Genomic DNA, 26,354 nt, shown 5'->3' with positions numbered 1-26,354 from the left:
AAGACGTGCTTTTAGGAGCCATGGAGAAGAACCCTCTGGTAAGACCACCATTATAAAGTACTGAGTGTTGTTTTACACTTAAAATAGAACTATCTGTTACAGTCATTCATCAGCTTTCCCTAGGCTGCTGCTCTCTCACTACTGAATGTGATCCTGCTCTCAGTTTCCCACTAACTTTTTCCCCCAGCGGTTATGGCCTCTTTTCATCTATGACACTTTTAAGGGACTACACCGTGTTGAAAAATGCTGGTTAACATTTCCTTTTACACAAGGTGCCTCATCGAATTTTCCTGACTAAACCAGACCCCAGAACCTTAACTAGAAGAGGAAGCACACAAACACACACGCCTCCCTGGCCACCATATCTCCCCAAAACATATCTGTTCAGTAACAGACCAACTGTAAGAATACTGCGATTAAAATCAGTATAGCTCTATACACTGCTTTTGTTCGGGATTACTAGCTAATGTCCTTCCCCTTACCCCTTCTGGAATTAATACTGAATTCTGTACTCCAAAACGCGGTTCTTAAGTCATACAAATGACATTTAACAATCAGAATTTTTCCACACAGTGATCCTCAATAAAAACTTCAATCCTCTACTGCAGTCTTTCAACAAATTAAAGGAATACAAAACTGGCTAATAACTGTTCAGTGATTTTTGGACCTTTGTAGCACTAGAGTAACAGCAGTACACTCTGCAGCATAGTTGCAAGTATGTGGGAATAATCTCTTTTTTTCTCTGAAAAGTGTGAGGCCTCTATTTCACCCTACTAAAGATTTTACCACCAACTGTACTGCTAGCATTGAGACACTGCAACTTCTGTGCTTGTATGAGATGCAGGACAGGTTCCTTAAGGTGTCGCAATTTTTTGTCTAAACCTAGTGTTGAGATCAAAAAAGGGATTGCTACTAATTTCGTACGTATCAATAACCAGGACAGAAGACATGCTGCATATAGGAATTAAACTTTTTCTAAAGCTCTAGTACATGAACATATCAAATCCCGCAGATTTTTTCTAGTATGGTTTCAGAGGTCTTACTTGATGGACATAAGCGCACAAGTGAAGACAAAAGATACTCTGTTTACCTGAAGTACTGGTTTGGACCCCAAATGAAAAAGCTGGCTTTGCTTGCTAAGGTTCCTTCTCTGATGGTTTAACGAAACTGAAGTTGAACATAGGTTTTGCTGTGCTCTCTTCTTTTGTACGCTCGGACTTCCCAACTGAAAAGCTAGGCTGTGTCTTTGACTCTTCAGTGTCAGCTTTCTTTCCAAACACTAACGGAGCAGCAGTAGTGACAGAATCCTGCTTCTCTTCTGTCCTTCCCAAAATAAACTGTGAGGCAGCTGCAGACTCTGCACCTGAACACTCTGAGTGAACACCGAATGTAAATGATGGCAAGGCAGCATTTTGTGGACGCAGTCGCAGTACCAAAACCTGCAGAAATAAGTGAATGTCAAGTCCGTAACCCACGGTGTATCTGCAGTACGTGAAGGTTTGAACTACATTCTAGTCCTGATCTTTCCAGTCAAAACTGTTTAACAAACAACCAACCAAACAGTAAAACAAACAAGAAAACCCCATGCTTCCTCTCTACATAAAACTTTTCACAATTGTGTTTTCTGCCCACCACCTGGCTTTAAAAAGTATACGAACTTCTTTGAAAGATCATGTTTTTAGTCTGAACTCCAAATGAACAACGTGTAGGGCATGTAAAGAACAAGCACGTCATTAATGAAAGCTTTTCTCTAAAAAGGATAAACTTATTCTTGGGGAAAAGTGTGGAAACAGAAGTTATCTAGGCAATATTCCTACAGGAAAAACGAATAATTTTGCCACACCTCAAAGGAAAAAATAATTGTGCTTAACAGGTAAGAAAATAAAAAAAATCAGAGCAAACCAAAAAATAAATCACAGAATATGCATCCTCGTTTTAATCATTAAGTATTACCTCTGAGCTCTGCTTTGGTGCTTGGCTTTGCACTTTCACAGGCTACACACTTCGTGGCCTCTGCTTTGTTTTGAACCAAGCAGGTCTCCCAATCCCAGCTTCCTTCAGGCTTCTTAAATTTGTCTAAATCCAGAAATTCTCCAGAAGGAGCAGAAAATGCAGATGCACTGCTACTGGTCACAGGTGTTGGACCCTCTGTGAGACAAACAAGACAGTTAACCATCCTGTTTGAACATGAACTATAAAATGAGCATTAACTTTTAAATTTGATTTGTCAAATCCCACAGAAATGTTCAAAACTACTCCGCAACTCCCCCCCCCGCCCCTGAAAAAAATAAAAGCCACCAAAAACCCACAAAGAAACAAACAAAAAAACCAGAGTGGAACTCAAAGCTTCCAAACAACACACAACTCTGTTCAGCACACAAGCTTCTGCTGCTGTTGACCACAGTGTAACCTCCATAAAGAGGCCTGACAGGTGCCTTTTAAAAAAAAAGGTGCCTTTTAAGAGAGAAGCAGAAGATAACGCTTCAAATTCAAAACCGGAAAGACAAGAATGGCTCTTCCCTTCCACGGCACACGCAGAAAACTTTTATCCTAGTATTACTTGCATCGCTCTTCCTCCTGACAAGTGCAACGTAACCGTGCAATTCACTGCACCATGGTCACAGTAAACCCCTCATTTCCAAAATTCCTCCTTGCAATGGCAAGAGCCTCAGACAAAGATGCCGACTGACCGCTCAGAGGTTGGAAGTCCAAGAGAATCAACTCTGTCTGAAATCCATTATCTTACCTCATGAAATTTCAGTCTTACCGCACAGGATGATTACAAAAGCCCGGTCTAGTCCACCTTAATTTGTTTCTTCCAGGATATATTTGCACAGGTGTTTTTCGATGTAATGGCATGTTAAATGACATTTAGAGTCAAAGTTAGAATTAGAATCGTATTTTAAAAACAATACAACCACGCTCAAAATCAATTACGGTCACACACAATGGGAAACAACCCAGTACTGCCCTGAAGAAGTTATCCAGCGGGTCACTCGCTTTCTTGAAGCCTACCACTGACCTTCATAGGCATCTCTCTGCTTTAGCTTAAGACTAGTTAAGACTACACTGTCTTGAAATCTGGCTTCACATCTCCCCTCAATTACATACAAACGGTGAGTAGAGGCATTTTGGCCACATTCTGTAATTTTTTTTACTTATTTTTTGAAAGAGAAAAACGCAGTCATTTTTAACTCTTTCTATGGAGTTCTCATTTTCGCCAGTGAAAAATCACTATGTTGTTTTTAAATTAAGTCACTCACTTCAGCCACCTTCCCTCACCAGCTGCAAAGCCGGGGGTATCTGCATTGATCCAGCTCCGTACTAATACATTTCACAATCAGTTCAATTTATGCGACAGGCTGGAACCTGGGCTGAGACCTCTGAAGTGCCTGTAAACCAATCCTGCAGACAGCCGCTAACCCATCAACCGTACCTGGGAATCGTGTTGCTTAAAATATTCCATATATGCAACGTACTTTTATTCTGTACAAGATTCACAGAGGCTAGGATGGAAACAACAGGAAAAAAAGGACCATACCTGGTTTCTCAGACTGACAGGCTACACATTTGTTATCTTCCGTCTTATTTGGTACAAGGCATATTCCACAGTCCCAAGAGCCTTTCGCCTTCTTAAATTTGTCTCCAAAGCCCAGAGTGGCTGTTGTGTCAGTGCTGCTCGAGGAGGATGTCACTGTCACCGAGCTGTCTGTGACCACTGGTCATGTCAGAGCAGGCATTACTCCCGTTCCAGGTTTTGGTGTCTCACATGCTATACATTTTGTAGCTTCCGGTTTGTTTTGGACAAGACATGTATCACAATCCCACGTTCCAGGTACTGTTTTGAATTTGTCTCCAAAGCCCAGCATCCCTGCTGGGGGCGCTGCTGGCTTTGAGGTGTCGCATTGACTTGAACTTACTGTCTGTTTCATACTCTCAACTGTTGAGGCTTTAGTAGCTTGACAAGTTACACATTTGTCCTTTATGTCTTTGTTTTGCAGAAAAGGGTCACATGTATCAGATTGCCAGTACGATGCTTGTTTAGAAGTCTCTTTACCTGCAGAAAAAGTTGTTATTGCAGGCCTAGTATAAACCACTGTGCTTGTTGTAGGTTGTGCAGACGTAGAAGAGCGTGTTTTCAACAATCCAAAGTCTAGGAAGCAAGAAAAAAAAGTCTTCCTGTTAGCGCAGCACCTCACTACATGTAACTAAGTGACTTTACTAGAGGGCAAAAATTTCAGCTCAGGTGCCAATGGTTACAACTAGACATTCAGACCGAGCGCAACAGGAAGTCCCCAGAAATCTTATCTAAACGGATGAAATTTCATCTGCTGCACTGGGTCACAACAGAACATTTCGTTAAAGCTTCATTTAACTCTTTGTTTCCAAGCAAGCTTTAAATCAACATTTTCACTGGTCGATACAAGTACAAACAGACAGTAGCTGACTGAAATCTGACAGTCCAACGTGGAATGGAAATAATACAATTTGATTAAGACGCGATGCCCAATCGAATCAAATTTCTAAAGCTCCTCCTTCCGTAGCAGATGACTCAAATCTACTCCAGTAACTGTACAGAAGTTTGTACTCGGAGCAGCAATCCATGCGGTATTTTCCCACAGATGCTGAATATTAATTAAATAATAAAAACTCAAGACAATTGAACAACTGTCTAATTTTCTATAATCTTTTTCAAAATGCATCGGACACAGGACAACTCCTTATTTAAAAGGTGGCAATTTTAACAGGAAAGACAAGCTACTAATACAGAAAGACTAAAGGAAATGCATCTTAAACAGCAGCTCAAGTTGCTTGTAAATCTACCTTGAACATAGTTGTTTTGTGGTTTGTTTGTTGGTTTTTTTTTAGTCAAAAATGAAGTCTTTGAACAATGTGGATTTAGATTCTGCTTCTTTTAAACCGATAAAGAAAGTGAATGTCACTTCACTCAGAGGTCTTTCCTTAAACAAAATGCACAATGTATTTTCTCTCACTTAGCTCTTTCCAGTAGAGAAATGTGCTGCCTTCTTCACAAGTATGTAAGTTAGAAGAAGACTTTTGGGAAAAGATCAAATTCAATAAAGCCCTTTTTCTTAAAAGATATCTCTTCCACAGACACACTTTATGAAACTGTTGAAAACAATTGCAATTGCTTAAAAACAAAATTCAGAAAAGGGTTTTTAACGTAAAACACTCCACTTCTGTTTGCAGTTTAAATTTTAATCCACAGGAGCCATTGTAAGCTAAGGCCCAAAGATTCGCAGCTTTCGCCATGTATTTGGAACTGAAGCTCTTTCCTATTCTTTCTTCACCTGGGCTGAAGGTGGGACAGGAGTGTTGAGTTTTACAAACATTTCCTTTTCAATTCCACAAATTGTATTTACTTAAAATGAAACACCGATTATCTGGCTAATTCTCTTAGTACCTCATTTACAATTACATCCTAACACGTAAAGGAGATGCAACCCATCTGCTTTTCATCTTGCAGTTTTACTTCCAGCAACAAACACCACTTAGAATAGAAGGGGGCAGATGCACCCTAACAAACGCAGCGCTTAATGTAATGCTCTCCTACATTCATATTTATAGCAGATACTCTATTAACCATAAGTCGTGTGTTGGTTTTTTTTTTAATAAAAAATGCTAGCGTATTTTTTGCAGCATCTTTTTAAAAGGAGTTCATTATCTCTCCAGGATTTTTTAGAACGTCTAAGACGCTTCCTTCCTTTAAGACGTGGGCAGTGGTGAAGGGACCACCAGCAAAATCTTTGACCTCCTCTTTCTGTGTGTTGATGTTGGTTGAGGTGGTGGTGTCTTTTGAAACAAAAGAAAACAAAAACAGCTTTCACAATGTGACCTAGTTAGAGCAGATTATACTCACTTTTGTTAGAAACAAGAATTTCCAGCTTTCATGCTTCTCACATAAGAATCTTCACAAATTCTACTTACTTTGCAATGCTTTATGATTACAAGCAAAACAAAAAGCAACAAAACAAAAAAAAAATATAAAAGCAGATCTGTCACTGGAAAAATACTGCAGAAGTCCAACACTGCCTGGAATTGCTAGCATGCGCAGACAGGACAGATTGAAGATTTAATAAAGAAAAAAAGGAAAATCAGCACTTCAGATCTGAAGTGCTAAAGTTTCAGTTACCTAGGGTAAGAAAGGGCGTCACTGGAGTACCACTGGGTCCAGAAAGTTCTGCCGATTTTACAACGGGAACACTAAATGTAAACCCAATCTGCTATGAACAAGAGAGGTTTTTCAGATTCTCAAGCCACAGGAACTCCAATCGAATGCACACACAAAACCAAATCTGAAAGCTGCTCTTCACATTTGTAGCACGCATGCTGAATGACAAATTATAAGCCAGAAGCCTACATACTTTTCTCCATCAAGGCAGATTCTGCTTTAGTGTTCTGCAACAGCCTACTAAATGCCTAAGAAAAAAAGTCAAGCTCCTTTATTATTTTACTTACAGAAGACGTAGGTAGCACTTCTGCCTCAGTAGATTTCACAACTGGAGATGAAAATGCAAACTCAGGACTGCTAACAGTACTTGTTGGTTGTATCTGTATTTTCAAAAGAATTAAAGGTTTATATTTAAGAGCAACAACTACCTGAATTCACTACCCAACAGAAGTCCCGCAGTGACGTCGAAAAACCTGATGTTTGAGTTATTTTGCAGATAAAAGTAATAATAAAACACAGGGAAGTTTCCAAGTGGGTATAGGACAATATCTTCAAAACCAAATTCCAGAAACTGAGAGGAAAAGCTGGAGATGCTACTTAGGTCTAAATGCACGGAAAAGCAAGCCAGGAAGCTGAAGAACGGCAAACTCAGCCCAATGATACTCCAAGAACTTCAGCAAACACCTCAACATGTTAAAGCAGCTGTCTACTTCAAACCGTACAAAAAATATTTCAAGTACTCTGGAACAGATTAATGTTTATTTTATTGCAATAATATGCCAATTATTGCACCCTAGGCTCATTCTATGTGAGGCTTATATGACCACGTTACCTCTAATTTAATAACTTAAATAAAGTTGTGGTTTAACCATTGCAGGCAACTAAGCACCACACAGCCACTCGCTCACTCCCTCCAAATGGAACAGGGAAAAGAACTGGAAGTAAAGAAGTAAAGTTGTTAAATTTGAGGTAGCATTAATGACTCATCGCATGTAATGGCTACCTGGAAAGACAAATGCCATAACCCTGTACATACTCCCCACTCCTTCCCCTTCTTTCCCCCAGCATTTATTGCTGAGCACGATGCTAAATGGTGTGGAATATCCCTTCGGTCCTCTGGGCTCCGCTGTCCTGGCTGAGTGCCCTCCCAGCCTCTTGTGCATCCCCGACCTCCTCGCTGGCAGGGCAGCGTGAGACACAGAAAAGGACTTGTCACTGTGTAAGCACTGCTCAGCAACAGCTAAAACACCAGTGCCTTACCAACACTGTTTTGCTCACAAATCTGCAACACAGCATCATCTACTACGAAGAAAATTAACTCTACCCCTGCCAAAACCACTATAAATAACTTGGCATAAAGTCCACACCCCCCTTCCCCCGCAGACTTCCACAGCATTTGAAGCAGTTATACAATCACGTTAAATGGGAGTTGGCAGGCTCTAAGACTGAGAGAAGCAGAATCAAAACATTTATGCCTTTTTCCCCAAACTGGCATACAACCCCAATTCATTCAGCTGCGTAGAAACTAATATTTGTTAGTTTCATGAGCACCACAGAAAAAGTCAACTCGCAATAAAGCAGTATACTCATTGTAAACATTATTTATAGCATAAAGATTTACCTTGCCCGCCGCCGTCGCTGCTGCATCTGCCATGCCTGCCGCCTCCGTTGAATTTGCCACGCTTGTCGTTGCCGCTGTTGACCTTGATATGTCCTTTGTCATCAGCAGGTATGGCATGCCCGCCGCCATTATTGGACATGTCAAGCCTGAGGGCACTGTTGAACACGTTATGCCTGACGTCGCCGTTGTATAAATCATGTCCTCCACCTCCTCCTCTGATAGATCTGTCAAGTCCTCCACCTCCGATGGATCTGTCATGCCCTCCACCTCTGATGGATCTGTCATGCCCTCCACCTCTGATGGATTTGCCATGCCCGTCGCAGCTGCTGGAGTTGCCGTGCTCATTGCTGCTGTTGAAACAGCGCTCGGTGACGCTGAGACAGCGCTACTACCAATGAAACTAGAATTGAACTGAGGCAGCGATGCAGCACTGATGGGTAGGGGTATGTTCGGTAGCACTGGTTCCTCCACTTCCTAAAGTTGCAAATTTTAATTTTTCTTATACAAGACATACTACTTTCTCACCCCATCCCACCCAATTTATTAACAAAATTAAATAGAACAAAAATCCATACAAATTAAGAGAAAGCAAGTTTCCAGAAGAAATCCCGATCTCCCCACCTCTGTCTACCACGTCATTTTAATTTATGGCAGGCCTGCTTCCACATTATACTCTATTCAACAACTGTACAGCAAGAACACTGAAAGTTAACTCAAAACCTGTGCAGAACAGAGACGCACAGATCACATTTTTTTTCTTTCTTTTCTATACTTTAGTCATCAAAGCTCTGGAGAAGCATCATCCTTTCTAACTACCCTCGCATGGCTTCAATTAAGAGTACACTCTCAAGACAAGTGAGAAAGTGTTCCTCTTGCAAAATTAGGCGGGATAGCTGCCAAAGTTTCTAAAGTCACTACAGCAGTGAACGTGGAAAAAGGTAATGTTTAAAGAAGCAGGTAGGTTCAACAACCAAACTAAACACAAAAAGCACCAAAGAAAGTCAGACTAGCAGCACTGAAGATTGTGTTCTGGTAAATACAGTCTATACCATGTATCAGGATGCAAATATAAAAATCAGAAAACAGCCTCTTAACAACTTCAATTTTCATCCCTGCCACTTACTTTATTTGATTACTAAGATTGGATGAGTTATGTTTTAAATGGCATAGGAAATCTGACCAAAATTTGTACAGTACTATCATGATCTACTTAGAAATGACTAGGAAGGGATGTAAGTTGGTACTACTGATATTCAGTGCATCCTGTAGCTTACATCTGTTTCACAGTTTTGATTTGAAAAGTTTATGGAACTTTTGATATTTGGACCATTATTTTATTTGCGTTACAGGAATAAACAACAGTGTTTATGATTTCTTTATATTGCATCATCCGGAAGTCCCATTTAATGATTTGAAACTTAAATTAACTTAAATACTTAATATTAACTTAATATTAATTAAATACTTAATGTTAACGTAAATACTTAAATTAACTTACAGGCAGCTTATATAACATCCAATAAAAGAAAAAATAATCTGAATATTCATGGTCATAGTTTTATGGAATAGATTTTTCCTATTAAAATGAGAAAAAAACTCTCTCACAATGAGTTTGGTGAGTATCAAAAACTGAGTCATCGTTAGCAGACATGCAGAATGCTCTCTTCTACTACTCTTTTTCACACTCTTGGCCTGTATCTTTCTGTATGACTTAAATATGAAACCAAAAATTAAGCTTTTTTTTTCTTTTTATACTTGGCACTCGTTTCAAGTATCATTCCTGTAGAAAAACTATACAAACCTTCACCAAAACATTACTTCTCTTCTTAGGACTCATTCATTCAATTGCTAACGAGAAATGTTATAGTTTGAAGAATCTCCAAGGTAAGAGAATTAAAAATTTCAAAATTACATAAGCAAAGTTCAGGTATTCAAACACAGGAAATCAATTGGAGCCTGCTCTGAAACCCACAAGAAAACAAAAACAATGCAAAAATAAAGCGGTATTGTTATAATTTACTATGATGCAATAAAACTGACACACTTAGCTAGTTACTTCAGTAAGCTCAGTGACAGCAATTAATTTAAGAGTCACTTACCTGTTCTTGTACAGCTCTTGATAAATAGTGTATTCCTCTTTCCCTTCTCATTTTGCCACCTCCGCTACTCACTCCTGAAGACAGACCATTGGACGCAGCAGTACTGAATTTGTAGCTGGTCACATTGCTAGCACACGACAGTACAGAAGTTGGGGGAAACAAGAGAAAAAAAAATTACCAGCCAAATTTTTTTTTCAAGATATTAGAGCTGTTATTAGTCCTAGAATTGAAACCTGCTGATCAGAAAAAAACTAAAGCTGTCTCACAAGTTGCTAAACGCTGGTAAATACTTGATGTTCTAAATAGGAAAAACTTTATTAACAGCAGCAATGAAAAGGACATACATAAGTGCACCGTTCACACGGGAACAATGACTAAGCCAGAAGACCTGAAATAGAAGAGCTGATTTAGATTGTTATTTTCCAGTGCTTCCTTTAAATAGGACTGGTTCTCTGATTCTGCGATGCACGTGTATCTTTTGCAGGGATATAAAAGAACAGCTCACAAAAATACAGAAAGAGTGCACATATGCACACATACACATGGGAAACACTGCCAACAGCTCTGATAGAATAGGGACGCCTTAGACTTGTGTGGCAAGGTAATATGGCCTAAGCTTCAGAAGCAGCTCTGGCTTTCATGTGGCCATCAGCAGGAACAGCAGAGGTGTTTGGGTATGCCAACATTCCAGAAGTCTTTTCAGACATGAATACAGATCCCTTTTGTAAGGCATACAAAGGCGTTTTTCTGGTACTTAAAAAAGCCTAGCTCAAAACCAGAAAGATATCCTAATCCAAGAGCAAATGGGGAAAAAATAACCCAAACCAGAAGTGGAATAGGGAATAACTCTAACAAAAGTACTATGGCAAGAAAATGAAGTATGCCTGGAAAAACCGTGACATCAAAGCTTATCTTGCAGCCAATCAGTCAGTCAGTACAGAAGTGCATTAGATCGCACTGGAAGACACCAGGTCAAACTCCCACAATACTGAGGAGGAGAACTGGTCTAAACTTGTCAAATACTTGACAACAGCCTGCTTAGCACTGTAACTGCATAGAGGAAGACAGATCCCTAAGGCAGATGCTCAGACTTTTCTCTAATCCAAACTGTCAATCCATTAGAATTCTGAAAAAAGTCTTACATCAAAATAGATCTTCATTCAGACAACTATCGCTTGCCCATAACAGCCCATATTCCTCTTTCTGTTAACACCTGTGAGCTTCAAGGGGGCAAAGACAATTGTCAGCCTTCAAGCAAGTCTAATCTACAATTGGACTCAGGTTTAAAATATATACACACACACACACACACATAGATATATAGCATTGGTGGGCCAGAGATTTACTGAGTATTCCAACTCAACTGTCCAAAGGGACTCTTGCCAGCAGATCAGTGTGGTGCTCCTGCTCCAGAACATGGCACCCAACAGAGACCAGCATCACAAAAAACACTACCACCACTACCTACTCTACAAACAAAAGGTAGGGCACTGCAATAAACTTTGTGAACGAAATCAAAAGCAGTATGAGTTTGCTCTATCTCCTTCCTAAATGGAGAAGTAGAAAGGAGTTCTAACAGAGACAATTTAGAACAGTTTGAAAAAAACATAATTACAACCCAGCACCTGATTGCACCTGTACCAGAACCTTAAAGCCAGTCGCTTCCACCCCTAAAAAGGTGGTTGTTGTGAAGTCCAACTTTTAGATGCCAAAACAAAGTGTTGAGTTCTTTCTGCAAGCCAAAGAATGCCCATGGTCACATAAGAATTGCTTGGCAGATGAGCATAGAGTCAACAAAATTCCCTGCTACTGTTCTTTGAAAAGAGCGACCCCCTAAAAACCGAGTGCAAAGTCTCTTAACTCAAGCATTATTACCCAAAACACCATTTGCCCAGAAGGAAGAGCCATCAATATTATCTGGAGGATAACTCATTTGACCTAAACCAAGAAAGCAGTATAACACAAAGCAGTCTCCTCAAGAAGAAATTCAATTAATTCTGCTGGATTTTTTTTATTTTAGAGATGAGTTAGCATTTGGCCTCAAATGATTCTAAAGAACACATGGTCTTCATGTGAACTCAAAGCAGACAATTAACTTCATCATGAAAGGAGTATTAAAAAAAAGAATAATAAATCATAAATCTTCCTCCATGTTTTTGCTTAAAAAATAAAGAAAAAAACACATCAATAAACATCCTCCTGAACTGTAACTCACTTCCCCTACTTCACCTTCTAAAGAATACTTCAGAAAGAATCATCCCATTAGGACAGAGCTTTCAAACTGCAAGCAATTAAATAGCTAAAACTAATAGCTTTTCCCCTAGGGAACATTAGGAGGGACAAATTATTTTGTTATAAGTAAACTGAGTTATAAACCATGAAATATCTGTCAAAGCAAAATTTGTAACGCTACAGATTTAGTTAAACTACAAAATGAGCCATATTTCCTGTAGAAGGAAAAAATTAGGCCTCCAATAGCAAAGATCCTTTCTGTGGATACAGAAAACGTGCCTCATTTCCCATCTTTGTATCCTACTCAGAAGATAAACTTGGGATAAAAAGTGGTGTATCAGTACTTTTATTCTTGCTCATCTTCCTTCCGTTCATAAAAACAACAATTTTCTCAAAGTTATATTGATCTTCAAACACAATCCAGACTTTGCAGCTCCCTCAAAATACAAAATTTTCATTGGATTTCCCATTCCTTTTACTGAGAACTGTCACCACCTTTCAGGTGCAGACTGTACTGAAAAAGGAGATGTCTTTCTTCCTTCAAGTAAGTTTTAAATTAATAGATGTCATACCTTTCAGATGGTTCTGCTCGCTGTTCTGCAGGCAAAGTCTTCTCTCTCATCCCCTGCAAGTTAAGTTTAGTTCAAGACTTAGCTGAATATGTACAGAATACACAAAGTACCAACAACCACTTCATGTGGTTTTTTGTGGTTTTTATTTTATTTATTTATTTTTAATTTTATAGCACTGAATACACCTCACCTACTTAACGTTGTTCCCTAATTCAGCATTGTGGGTACAGTTCAGTTAAATTTTGGGGCTAAAGTAAGCACACTGCTTCACTCAGCATTGAGGACAAACTGATAGAACACTAAATCAAATTTGTCAAATCCTCTAACAAAGAAAGTAATTATTTTAAACAAAATGACAAAAATTGTGTGTGTGGGGGGGAGAGTTTTCATCAAAACTTGTGTTTACCAACCCCGTAAAAGGGACATACTTTTCTGTTTTCTGTCATTTATGAACAAACAAGGAAAAAAAAAACCTCTACCCCCCTAAAAACTAAGCAGTTGCTGCTACATTCATTTTAGAACTTTACCAAATGGAGATTGTGCTGGCTAAACAATACAGAGATTGAAAGAGTTAAAAGCAATAAGCAACCAGTATTACTGTCCACTTTGATTTCCAGCCTAAGAAGCCCATACACTTAACACGTGGTCATTTGTACACTCAGACTGATACTGGAAACACAGATGTTTTCGCAGAAAGAGATGCCCATTTAATTTTATGGAAAATTTATTAGACTCCATCTACTCCAAAGCAATCAAAACCGATAACTCAGCACATTGTCAGAACTCTCACTTGGAGCACATAGCTCACCTGGAATAGTTTACACAGAACACGAGCATGTTTCATCAGTGACAGCTTTGTGTACATGAGAATATAAAAGGAAAACATTTCTGTCTTTTAATATTCTTTCACTGAGAACAGGATGACTCAATAGCACATCATGACATCGTGAAAACAACCACAAGACACTGAGTGTTCCAAAAACAGAATTAAATCCATAAAAGCTCAATCTATTTCACAATGGTTCCCACTGCCTTAAAGCTCGCCTCAAACATACTATCAGTACTTTTTGCAAAGATAGGATAACAATTGGTTTGAGAAACATTCCAAGACTGGAAAAAAAAAACAGGCACATAAGGACTCAAAAATGTACTCACTTGGTACTTTGTGTCTACTCTCTGGCAAATTTTGCTGGACTGAGTAGTTGAAGTCGGTGATGGTTCAGAATACCGCGTATAACGCATCGGCTGACGGTTTACCGTTGGTGTCACAAGTCTCTTAACAGGTGGAGGCTGGAATGCATTCTGGGATTCCAGCTTTGAAAGGGAAACAGCAATCAATTTATCCTTACGTCCACCCAAATTAATTCCAATATTTATTGATGAAAACAAATTACAGAACTATAAACCTCCCCCCATCGGTCTTGGCACTCAGTGAATACGATTTGAAAATTCTGAAGACCGTTCAACTTGTAGAGGGAAATCACCAGAAAACCAGTAACGAAATCCATAAAGCTATATATAAGTAGCCAAAGTCTGACTGAATTCCATTTCAAAATTTGGCAGTTAGCTTCATAGACAAAATAATTCATGCTACCATAATTAAAATAACCCATGTTCCTAGAATATGCTCCTATCTTTTCCTCTGCCCACACTGTGATTTTTTTTTTTCAGTAGCTTAATTCATTAATTTAACATTCGAAGTGTTAAGCAACTAATTATACAGGCTTCTGGGCTTCACATCCCCTACATTTTCCCTCTTCAAAGTTACACAAACAATAGAACACACTCAAAAAAACCAACTTGTCAGTCTTACAATAATCTCATTCATTAAAATATGATCCAATGCTTTACATGTGCATTAGATGCACTTCACGTAGTGGGTTTGACTTCCCTTTTCAAAGCATTTTCACAGACCAGAGTTAATTTTTAACACAGACCACTGCGTGTTCTGCAAAACTGACTTAACTGAACTGTCAGACAGAAAACAAACCCTAAAGGCTACAAGATTTACCGATGGCTCCGCCTGCGGTCTTAAGGATCAGAAAATACAGTCTTAGGAAGCATGCTATTGTTCAAATCAATACCAACAGGAAATTTTTGTTTACGCTGCAGCTTTAATTTCACAGTATCTCCCAGCTCTTAGTAATAGAATTCACGCTCTCTCTAAAGTATATAAAAATACATCTTTCTAAAAAATATTACATTCAGTTTGAAACCTTGAATAAGACATGTTTTATGTAAGTTCACAAATCTACTTCGAGTGAACGATGGTTCATTGCTGGTTTTAAAGGTAAAAAAGAAAAATATTAATTCCCCCAGTTAGGCATTCAATACACCAAGAGCTATTCTGCCTGGTACAGCTCCTTGAAATAAGAAAAATACCACATCACTGCTACCCACTGCAGAAGTTTAGCCTGAGTGCACAAGTGTTCCGTCAACCGCATGTTCACTTTAGCAGGAAAACACACGATCGTCTCCTCAGCAAATAATTGCTTCTCATCACGGGCTACCCTTCTCCCGCCACCATTATGAATTCTAGTATTATGAATAGACAATCTATCTCCTTTCACCCACTGACAGCTGCGTGCAACATTCATTTAGTGGCTGACAATTTCAGGCTCTCTGTTGCAAATCTGGCAGATCTTTCTTAATGCCTTATCACAGGTGTATTGCTATAATATAACTGAGAATTCACACCAGATTTGGTTTTAGTTATTTGGATAATATTTATGATATACTTCACTTCTCCATGCCCTTGTAATTTGGCAGATGGTGAAAAGATGGTCCAGGAAATCTGAGATGTTTGTAAACTCTGAAGTGATTGTAAACTTAATTATACATCCATCCAATCAAGGAATTAGCACAGAAACTTCTTGAGACACTGTCCCTTTGCTCATTAGAACAGAAGATGAAAAGTTTGCACATCTTGTTATTTCCTTCAGTCACCTGATCTTCAAGTGGTCATCTAAGGGTTTTGTAATTTAATAAGCCCAAGGATACCCCTAACTAAAGTCATCAAAAAAAGATGACTAGTTTTCATTTTTTAAAGAAAATGAAAGGAAATCATGCTTTACCACAGCATTATCACCAGTTCTGTGCTACCTCCAAATAGGAATTTAGGAGCGTAAGATTTATAGCGTCGGAAAAGAAAAAGAAAAAAAAAAACCTCTACCCCCCTAAAAACTAAGCAGTTGCTGCTACATTCATTTTAGAACTTTACCAAATGGAGATTGTGCTGGCTAAACAATACAGAGATTGAAAGAGTTAAAAGCAATAAGCAACCAGTATTACTGTCCACTTTGATTTCCAGCCTAAGAAGCCCATACACTTAACAAGTGGTCATTTGTACACTCAGACTGATACTGGAAACACAGATGTTTTCGCAGAAAGAGATGCCCATTTAATTTTATGGAAAATTTATCAGACTCCAACGATGGTTCATCGCTGGTTTTAAAGGTAAAAATGAAAAATATTAATTCCCCCAGTTAGGCATTTAATACACCAAGAGCTATTCTGCCTGGTACAGTTTTGCAATTTAATGATACCCCTAACTAAAGTCATCAAAAAAAGATGACTAGTTTTCATTTTTTAAACAAAATGAAAGGAAATCATGCTTTACCACAGCATTATCACCAGTTCTGTGCTACCTCCAAATAGGAATTTAGGAGCGTAAGATTTATAGCGTCGGAAATTAACAATTTTCCTCCTCTTTACTTTGAATGGTGATAAAAAGCACAAAAACTAGTTTTCTGTGCCCGAATGAACACGGAAGTCTGTACAAAGTCTATATGACCACTCAATCAGTATTTTTCTATTTGTGATCATTTCTTTAAGAGCAAACTTGCCTCAACAGGAATTTTAATATGCAGCTTCACCCCAAGTTGGGGGACAAGATAAAACGACTTGGTGTGTTCTAGAGTTGTTGCTCTCAACTTACAAAGATAACATAATTCTTAACCTGAGTAATCTTCACAGCCCATCATCTACTGTGGATACATGCCAATATTAACTTGATTTGATGTCTATGTTGTCACTGAGGTTTGAGAAAATTTTTCTAATAGTGATAAAGCATTGAAAAAGTTATCTACCTCAGCTTAAGACATTATTGGTTCTTACCTTTCTTCGTTTGGACTGGAAGTCAGTAATATCCAGTTTATCTATGTCCGGAGGCTGAGGAAAAAACAAAGCATAACTATTAGAGGGCAATTTTTTTCTCCTGAGAGAGAGGGTTCCCTGCAACAAAAATGTGGGGGTTCATGGTCAACTTACACAACACAGCAGCAAAACAGATGCCATTCTTTTAGCATCCTGTTGAAGAAACAGCGCAATAAATTAAACCGGCCACAACGTAAGGAAGAATAATTTTATCTTTATGCTTTGATGGCACATTTACTAAGTTTTATAAACACATGAAGCAAAAACAGATTAAAAGAAGTGCTATTTACCAACAAAGGGCTTGACAGCTTCTCCATTGCCTCCAAGATGCGCCGTGCTGAGGTACTTAACGTAGCGCGGGACCACACAGTTTCTTGTCCAGCTTTCGCTCTCTTTTGTGCCTGAAAAATTAGCATTTTAAGTGTTACAATGGTCAATTCTGAGCTAAAGAGGCATGTATTTTACGTCCCAAGGCTACACTGATGATACAATCAATATATTCTGATGACAGAGAAAAATGCAGTCACTGGGATTTTAAGCCATAAAGAAGAGAATACATTCGGAGTTTAATGAAGTTTACCTTGGGCCTCAGTGCATCTTGCACGTGCTTGTTGCACGAGCAATAAAAGAACTCCGTACTTGTAAAAGGTCAAGACGGATGATGCTAGGACTGCTAAGGCCTCCGAAGCAGTAATCAGGGAAACAGAACTCAAGAAAAGGCTTGTGGTACAGAAAGCATTTTCAGTAACAACACAGACCTCAGAGTTTCACGATGGTCTAAGTGTACCATCTTAAAATCAGTGTATACAATCATAACCAGGAACTAGTTTTACTTCTCTCTTGCTTCCTCCCTTCCCCCAAGATTAAAGTTGGCTGCAAATCTTTGTCTTAAAAGATAAAGATCTGATTTAAACTGTAACAGATCTAAACATTACACTGAAAAAGTAAACTGTTTATTTGCACCACCCAACTTCAAATATCAGTCGAAAACTTCCTTTGGTGTGACTTTTTTTCTTCCCAGGTTAAACCCCTCATATAACCACACTGTGCTTATCACACGATGTGAAGACAGGAAGCAGACCACGCAGCATGTAAAAACACAAGTGAGACTCACAGAACCACAGAATGGTTAAGGTTGGAAGTGACCTCTAGAGATCGCCTGGTCTACCCCCCCGCTCAAGCAGGGCCACCCCGAGCAGGTTGCCCAGGACCATGTCAAGTCAGCTCTTGAAGACCTCCAAAGAGGGAGACTCCACAGCCTCTCCGGGCAACCCGTGCCAGGGCTCCATCAGCCGCACAGTGCAAAAGCATTTCCTGATGCTCAGACAGAGCCTCACGTTTCAGTTTGTGCCTGTTGCCTCTTGACCTGGCACTGGGCACCGCTGAAAACACAATGGCTCTCTATGCTCTTTGCACCATCCATTCAGGTATTTATATACACCAATAAGATCCCCCCTGAACCTCATCTCCTCCATACTAAACAGGCCCAGCAGTCCCTGCCTCTCCTCAGAGGAGAGGTGCTCCCAGTCCCTTGATCTTCTTGGTGGCCCTTCGCTGGACTCTCTAGTACCTTGCTGTCATTCACAGCAAGCAGCAAGAAGCAAGCTACTCTCTCCTTTAAAAGCCTAGTATTTTGGTTCCTCTTTTTACCATAATGCAGTAATATTGTAAAAAACAAAAATAGCCGACCAAAGAGGGTTCCCAGCTTTGCACCACAAGGTTTCAAGGTTTCCCGTAAGTGAGGTACTTGTACTGCCCTTTTTCCGTTGCACAAATGGACTGTCAGAACAGAGCCAGCAAACCCGCGTTTTCATTTTCTTCAAATTCCTTTTGATTTATCGATAAAAGTCACTTTCATTTAAATACATTCCTACCAAACCTGATTTGACTTTCCTTTTCGATTCAGCTCTAGCTAATCAGAGTTGTCAGCAGTTTTTATTTGCTATTTCCAAGAACTCTTGGGGGCAAATAACTCTCTCCAAGAACTATATGAATCGTTCAAAACAGAAAGCATGTTACTGCTTATCTTGGGACTGCATTTAGTCCTGCATGCCTCTGTGTACCAGAAGAACAAAGGATCAGCAAAGTTGATTTTAGATATTTTCAAAGACTGCAGGTTTATACAACATATCCATAGCATGAATGTAGGCATGCTTGGAAAAGAAGATCCACAGATAAATATTAGCCAGGTTTGACTACTACATTTGACTACTAATACTACACTACTTTTGTCATACCCGATAAGGTTCCGTTCTTCGCTGCCTTGATCTTACAGCTGCACCACCATAGGCCGTCTTTCCGGGGTAAAATGGAGAAAACCCAAGCTGGTTTTGCTTAAAAACAGATGTGCTTCCACGTGCCTACGGAAACACAGTACGATAGGTGGATAGAAAAACAGGTACACATTCAAACTGATTAAAAGAAATACTGTGCAGTACTTACAGGACACAGTCCTCCAAAAGCAGATAAACCGAATGCGGGTTTCTTAGAGCTAGCTGCAGAATGCTGCGAGAGGGAATGAGTTCTTTCAGCTCCTGCGGGCAAGAGCAGTGATGATGAAGTATTTTTTAAAACTGCAACATCTGCCAAAATGACGTATGCTAGATGTAAATGCCTCTCGTACGTACAGAACTTTAACAATAAAGATCACACTAATTCAAGTTCTTCAATACAGAAAAATAAGCATGACTTCAGCTTCCTTAAATAGATCAACTTCACGTACAGACTGAAAACCAAGTATCACCTACAAACTTGAAAACTGTTCACAGAGCTGCAAGTAGTTTTCAGCAATCTTACCAAGTTAATACTGTGCTTCCAATGCAGATATTTTTTTCCTTCAGGCTAAGATAAAAGAGGACCGCATAAACATCAGTGCATTTGTACGGACAAAGCTTTTTTCTGTGTTGGTAAAAGGCTGGAGGCCAGCACAGATCATAATCGCACAGGTTTTAAACCTGGAAGATTCCCCAAAGGCTGCTCTAAGAGTTAACGATCTTCTGCCCATGTATGTTTTACGAAGACACACCAGAAAGTTCTAGTGCACTCAGGTTATATTGCTAAAGCCCAGCAACTCTACTCTACTACTCAGCTGTACAAAAGTTCTCTGCAAAACCTGCTGAGCACACGTCAGTCCCTGTCTATATGGGGGACTAGAAAAAGCTGCAAACCTGCTGTTCGCCCTTTCAGCGAGAAGACCTACGTACCAACCTACATCGACACGATGCTTATTTTTTATTTTAAAATGGTGTGCTTTCCTCAATGAATTTGGCAAAAGACATGAAAAGTATTGACAGCTGAAGCCTTCTACCAAGAAAGGTCAAAAAACAGCCTATAGCTTATGACAGAGTAGTTTCTTTATCTTCTCTTGCTGAAACACAGGAAAACATCTCGTGTTCCTATTTGTCACCTGCACTTATTCACATTTAACCAGCTGTCTGTTAGATATTCTGAGTCACTCTTCCTTCTAGACAATCAGCCTAGTTGTCAAGTTACGGCAAGTCAGCCTGATTTCCTACCGTCCCAGTTCAAAATTTACATATAACCTAGCTGAATGTGTATATTTCAGCATTGACTCTTTCTAACATCAGGGTATCATAAACGTATTCCAAAGCACGCTTCTATTAAAAAGGTGATAGGATTATATACTTCTAAAACACTAAAAATTCAATTTAATTCTCGCATCCAAAGTTGACATTCACCTATTTTATTTACTAAGGTGATGTGGAATATTAAAGAACGCAAGGTACTTCACATTAAAAAAAAAGTCAATTAAACAGAGAACACAAAAATCACCTTCATCAGATGCTCTAGAGGAGGAATCACTGGTTGTTGAGATGTTATCATCGTCTTGTTGAGAGGTAGAATCTTCTATTTCTTTTATCAAGGACAGCCTAGGACTGCCAATGCCAAATACAGAAGATGTCGAGGGCTGACAAGGTGGGACAGGAGAATCCAGCGTGGTATAATTCAGACGGCTCCGATGAAGAGAGGGCCTTGTTAACACAACTGGGAAGTTCAGTGCTGATCTACTTGTGGATGGTTCTAGACAAGAACAGGGAGATAATTAGCTTTGCTATAGACAAGCTCACAGAAGCCAAAACCTGTTTCCTATCGACAGCCATGCTATTGCCAAGTTCTAAGCGCAAAAAGAGAGAAGCCAAATTTAACTTCTTCCTCACCCAGATACGGTTGCATCTAACTGTCTGGCTACAACAACAACACTGCTTGCGATACACAGTATTAATGTTGCATCCAGAAGTAGTTAACTATGAGGATTTACAACACCACATTCTGACCCCGTGCTCAAATGCTCTAACGCTGACTTGGCCGTTCACTAAATCAAACATATATACTCCTTCTCCCATGTACAGCTTGCAATAAGCTTTACAAAATTTGAGATTACACGGTAAATTACAGATAACACTGCAGCTTCCATAATATTGGAACAAAGGTTACATTAATCTGAATACACAACATGAAAATGAACGTTTGCAGTACTTTTTTCCCAAGTTCTTCCATATCAGCTCACGTTAGAGGCAAAACATCATCTCCTACCCATTAACTATTGGGATTTTGACCCAAGGGACAAGGATGTTGACCCAAGTAACCAGATGAGCATTTTTCCCTCTTGAAGCAAAGGGTCTGCAAACAATGCCAGTGGCCTGGAATAGGTGGCCTTGAAGTCTATCTTGCTAAATGAATGGAACTATTCATGGGTATTTTGCCTGATGAAAGCCTACTGTCTCTCCCAGGAATCTGGGCAATTCAAATGACTTTGAGCCACTATCCTCTTGATACTTGAACTGAAGCTTAAACTAGTTAGTTCAATCTTCATAACCACTGCAGTACCACTAATTAGCTCTCCAAACCATGAGCAGATTTTTAGGACAGCACCGTTTGAGATACAGAAAGTTCTTCAGGCGGAAGGCCACCCAATATAGGCTCCAGCACACTGATACCTCAGAACTGAAGAAACACATTGGTTTCAAAATGTAGTAATAATTAAAAAAAATAATCTTATTCTTAAGCATAGTAAGCAACACCCACGGACAGCAACATAAGCTGCAAAAGGTTCCAGGGTGTCCACCTGCTCCTGATCTCCTGGAGTTAGCAAGCTTGCAGTGCAGCTGTTCTTAATGAAAGCTCCTTTCACGCAGTTACATAGGAAAGCCAACATGTGTTCCTCAGTCACGAAGACCTTCTCTATTCTTTTCTCCAAACTCATTCCCAAGCTACAGCTACACAGAAAGCCATCAATCTCCTTGTTTACAATTAGATGAGATTGGAGGCAAAGATATTTCCTCCTTATTTTTTGATTCTGCCAACAACAGAAGCAACTGACTTTCCACATTATCTATGGTTACCTACGCACGCTCAGACAAAACTTCTTTACTTATTAAAAGCTGACTTCCCCAAAACAGCTAATTTAAGAGAAACTCAAATAAGAATAGATGCAAATTTATACAACAGGACTACAGGAACAGTGAGAGGCACTGGATATAAGACAAATTAATCTTTCATGAGGTAAAGGAGTTGCAAACCTCGTTGCCAACGGTCCAAATACCTTTTCAAAGACACCCCCTCCCCCCGCGTAGACCTTAAAGTTATTGAATATTTTAAGGATAATAATCTCATAAACCACATGCGTGCACAAGTTCCCCAGTTCACCATCAAGTTAACGAGGAACTTTACTAAATTGATCAAAGCCCAAAACAAAAACAAAACAAAACAAAACAAACAAAGTCGGGACACGAGACGGAATTTTCCTCTGCCATTCTAGCATCTAGTCTTTTGTTTCGAAGACTGCAAAACAAATTAATTTTTTTAATTGCCTTAGGCAATTAGACAGATTTTCATTCCATATCTTTTAAAAGATGGAAAATGCAACCCAGCACACTTGCAAATGACTTATTTTCAGCATTTAGCACCTGGCTAATAGAGTACCTAAAGTTAACTGATGCCTTCCAAGAGCATAAGATGTATGCTTCGTAACTGTGTATACAGTTTAAAGCTAAGACGGTTTCACAAACAGTTGTTTTGACTTTTTTTGGGTTTTTTTCATTCTGTCAAAACCCTCATTCCAATTTCCTTTTGAAATTCAGATTCAAAACTAGAAATCTGTGAATAAATACAGATGGCCAGAATTCCAAATGATTTTTCACATACCTCGTCTACTAATTCCTGCTGGTTCAGGCGTGAATCTCTCATCGATTATGGTATCTTCATCTGAATAATCGTGGTGATAGTTTACCGGAGTCTCCTCCTGGTTTGCAGATTCATTTCTGTCTACACACTCCTCCTCACGCTTATTGAAATACTTCTGCAGCCAGGCCGGTACAATATTTTTCACAGTTTCTGTCATTCTGCTAATTAATCCCTGCTTGAAAGAAAAAACACTTGTTTAATTACAGAAACGCAGTCAACAGCATATGCTGGGATACCACCTTCCACGGACCTTGAAGACAGATATTATACAGCAAATATTCAGAAGACGACGACGAGGTTGATCCCTGGCATAGGATCGCTACACTTCTGGTAAACCTAAATTCACCTAAGATTGATTTACAACTACCTATCACTTTCTGCACTTCCAAGTGACCTTGGCAAGGTTCAAAGATTTGAAACCTCTGCCAAAATTCACCAGCAGGTCGTCAATCTGCAAGGCTATCAGGAAACTCTACGCCTGAACAGCTCCTGACCTACAGACTTGTTCCAGGACTCTTCCTCTTCGCACCCTCCCGTGAAAACCAACTAAACCAGAAGTTCAGCAATTATCTACTGCGACAGTCAGGACCATACTACCCATTAAAATCAGTGAATCTAAATATTTTCAATTTTAGTAATGCTGAATTGCAGTGACTATACGCACAAAAACCAGTTCTGCTCTCAACAGTCAGGCTAACCCAGAAGATGTCCTGGAAGAAACACAGCTATAGCTATAGCACCAGCACCTCCTCTTGCAAGAGCCTTCTAAAGCTGTTGCTGTATTTTGTAGAAGACTGACTCTGCGGCATACATCGGGTACGATCGGAGAATTCCCACCTGACCAAAAGCCCCAGGAACTACGGTTAAATAAAAGATAAATTAATATAAATGAATATAATTAATAATAAAAATTAATAATAAAAATTAATATCCAGAAAGCTGACAATCATGAGCTAGGCATCCTGCTAATCATCCCTCCTGCAGGCAGGGGGAAAAAAAAAAGGTAAATTAGATCCAGGACTAGTTCCCAGGAACTTTGAAGCTGCTAACTATACTGCCTACAGTGCCCAGGCACCTTCAGAGCTTAATGGTAAGAGACAGAGGGTTTGGTGGGCTGTAATTACGATCACAAGCACACAAAACACATCTATTTAAGTATTTCTAAGAATCGACTTATCGACTAAAGTTGTAGGGGGAAGGATGAGAAAAACAGCGGGGTAGGGATCAGAACCAGAGGTATAACCTCACAAAATCGCATCGGTCGCTTTCGTGCCTCCCCAACTGCATCACTGAGAGACAATTAACATTAAGCCACAGAACCTTCTGCAGAGTGGACATGATATTGAAAATAAACTGAAATTAATTGACAAATGCTCTAAGCAAGCTATCTGCTCAAAGCTCGTCCTTTTACGTTATGAACATTTGCACGATTCGTCTGGTTACAAAGCTAACTGCTATAATAAATGCACACATGTAACACCTATCAGTTTGTCTATTTATCAAATCATTAAAACTCTTCCCCGATAAGTTACTGTTAATTTGATCTGCGCTGGATGTGCAGCAGCCATTCTCTGTGCAGAATCCCCCAGATATCCCCGCGCACGTGTTTGCTCTGGCACACTCTTTAAATAAACCTACTGGAAAACACGCAGAGATAACAGACAATGGAAAAGTTAGAAAACCATCTCCACTGATTATTTTCAATCCACGTGTAAGGTTTATCAGTTAGCTACACAGTGTCGGCACACGCAAGCTATGGCACTTTCAACATTAATGCACTGTTCAAGCCAGAGGTTTCAACGGTTGCTCTGTAAGCGTGGGGAATGTTTGCATTGCCCTTCCAGGCCAGCTTTAGATGGACAAGATTGATTGTCAATATGTGGTATAAGGGACTTGGCATTTCTGCAAGTGATAAAAACCTAAATGAGCAGCTATCCATGCGTAGCGCTCCCTTGGTTTTGCGTATGATAATCAATCCCCTCAGCTACGTTGCTCATTTAATAGCGGAGAGGTTTTGGCTGAACAAACATGTGCAGAGGGCATCTCCAGAGCATCTCTCTGGGCGTCCTGACATTTCTTAGCAAAGAGCTGCTGGGAGGGATCTCGGCGCGTCCCCCCTCCAGCACGGGGATTTTCACACCCCGAATTGACGGACCGCTTTCACCGTCAACCTGCTGTACCCTACAGCACAAACGAGAAGCAAAGCCTGGCAGGTAACGTTCAGAGAATTGATGATGGGCTGAGGAGGGGTGCAGGGAGCGGGGAAAGCCCTGGGGGTGGCACTGGGGGTCCTGAGGGCAGCGGGCTGGGGGTGAAGGGGAGGGGGAGGAGGGGGGTAATGGGCTGGGTAGAGGGGTAAGGGGGTAAGTAAGGGGCTGAGGGGGTAACTGAGGGGGTTAGGAAGGGGCTGAGGGGGTAACTGAGGGGGTTAGGAAGGGGCTGAGGGGGTAACTAAGGGGGTAATTAAGCCGTTGAGGGGGTAACTAAGGGGGTAACTAAGCGGTCGAGGGGGTAACTAAGGGGGTAAGGAGGTGGGTAGGGGGTAACTAAGGGGATAAAGGGGCGGGTAAGGTAAGGGGGTAAGTAAGGGGGTAACTGGTGGGCTGAGGGGGAAGGGCCCGCTGTGGGGGGGCCGCTCCTCACCCGCTTGCTCCTGGCACAGGGGGGCTTCGCGGCGCCCAAACGGTGGCGCCGCCTCTTCACCTTGCCGCCGGCCGCTCCTCCTCCTCCTCCTCCTCCTCCTCCTCCTCCTCCTGCTCCTCCTCCTCCTGATCGGGCTCCTGGGCTGCCGCCCGGCGCCCCGCCGCCACCGGCCCTGCCACCGCCGGCCATGCCGCTGCCGGTCGCGCCGCTACCGGTCGCGCCGCCCGAGGCCATACCGCCCCCCCCCCGCGTTCGGTGCCGTCACGGGGCCCCCCCGCCCCCCGCCGCCACGCGCCGCGGGGCCTGCCCTGCCCCTCGTGGGAATAAAAATGTTGTTTTTGCAGAGTTACGTTGTTTAAAGGTAAGGAATGGGGTATCGAGGTGTGCTTGCAGCGATAAGAACGCTTAGCAGGCGACCTTGTAAAATGCAGACAACCAGACTCCGTAGAACAATTCGGGGAAAATCACGGTGTTGAGTCAAGTCAGGTAAGTGAAGAACCATTACCGCTTCAACCAGTAAAAAAGTCGAAAGAAATTCGAAATTTAACAGGCCGGCAACTGAAGGCCATGCATTGTCTGGGAAGCATCAGACAGATTGTGAGCCTGGATCACCCCCTCAGTGGGGAAACAGGGGA

At 40.5% G+C, this 26,354-nt stretch overlaps 1 pseudogene across 1 annotated transcript; it reads right to left on the bottom strand.

The window, feature by feature from the left end:
• Positions 1 to 1,942: 1,942 nt before the first annotated feature.
• On the bottom strand, positions 1,943 to 25,866 carry LOC310892107 (nuclear pore complex protein Nup153-like; annotated as a pseudogene). The gene is made up of 8 exons: positions 25,720 to 25,866; positions 23,038 to 23,251; positions 20,665 to 20,913; positions 19,315 to 19,454; positions 19,110 to 19,232; positions 17,178 to 17,273; positions 3,542 to 4,133; positions 1,943 to 2,148 (listed from the first exon to the last, which is right to left on the bottom strand). The product of its transcript is annotated as a nuclear pore complex protein Nup153-like (transcript).
• Positions 25,867 to 26,354: the final 488 nt, after the last annotated feature.

This window comes from Anser anser (genome assembly GCF_964211835.1).
Source record: "Anser anser genome assembly, contig: HAP1_SCAFFOLD_66, whole genome shotgun sequence".
Taxonomy (NCBI): domain Eukaryota; kingdom Metazoa; phylum Chordata; class Aves; order Anseriformes; family Anatidae; genus Anser; species Anser anser.
This window is presented reverse-complemented; position numbering and strand designations above follow the sequence as displayed.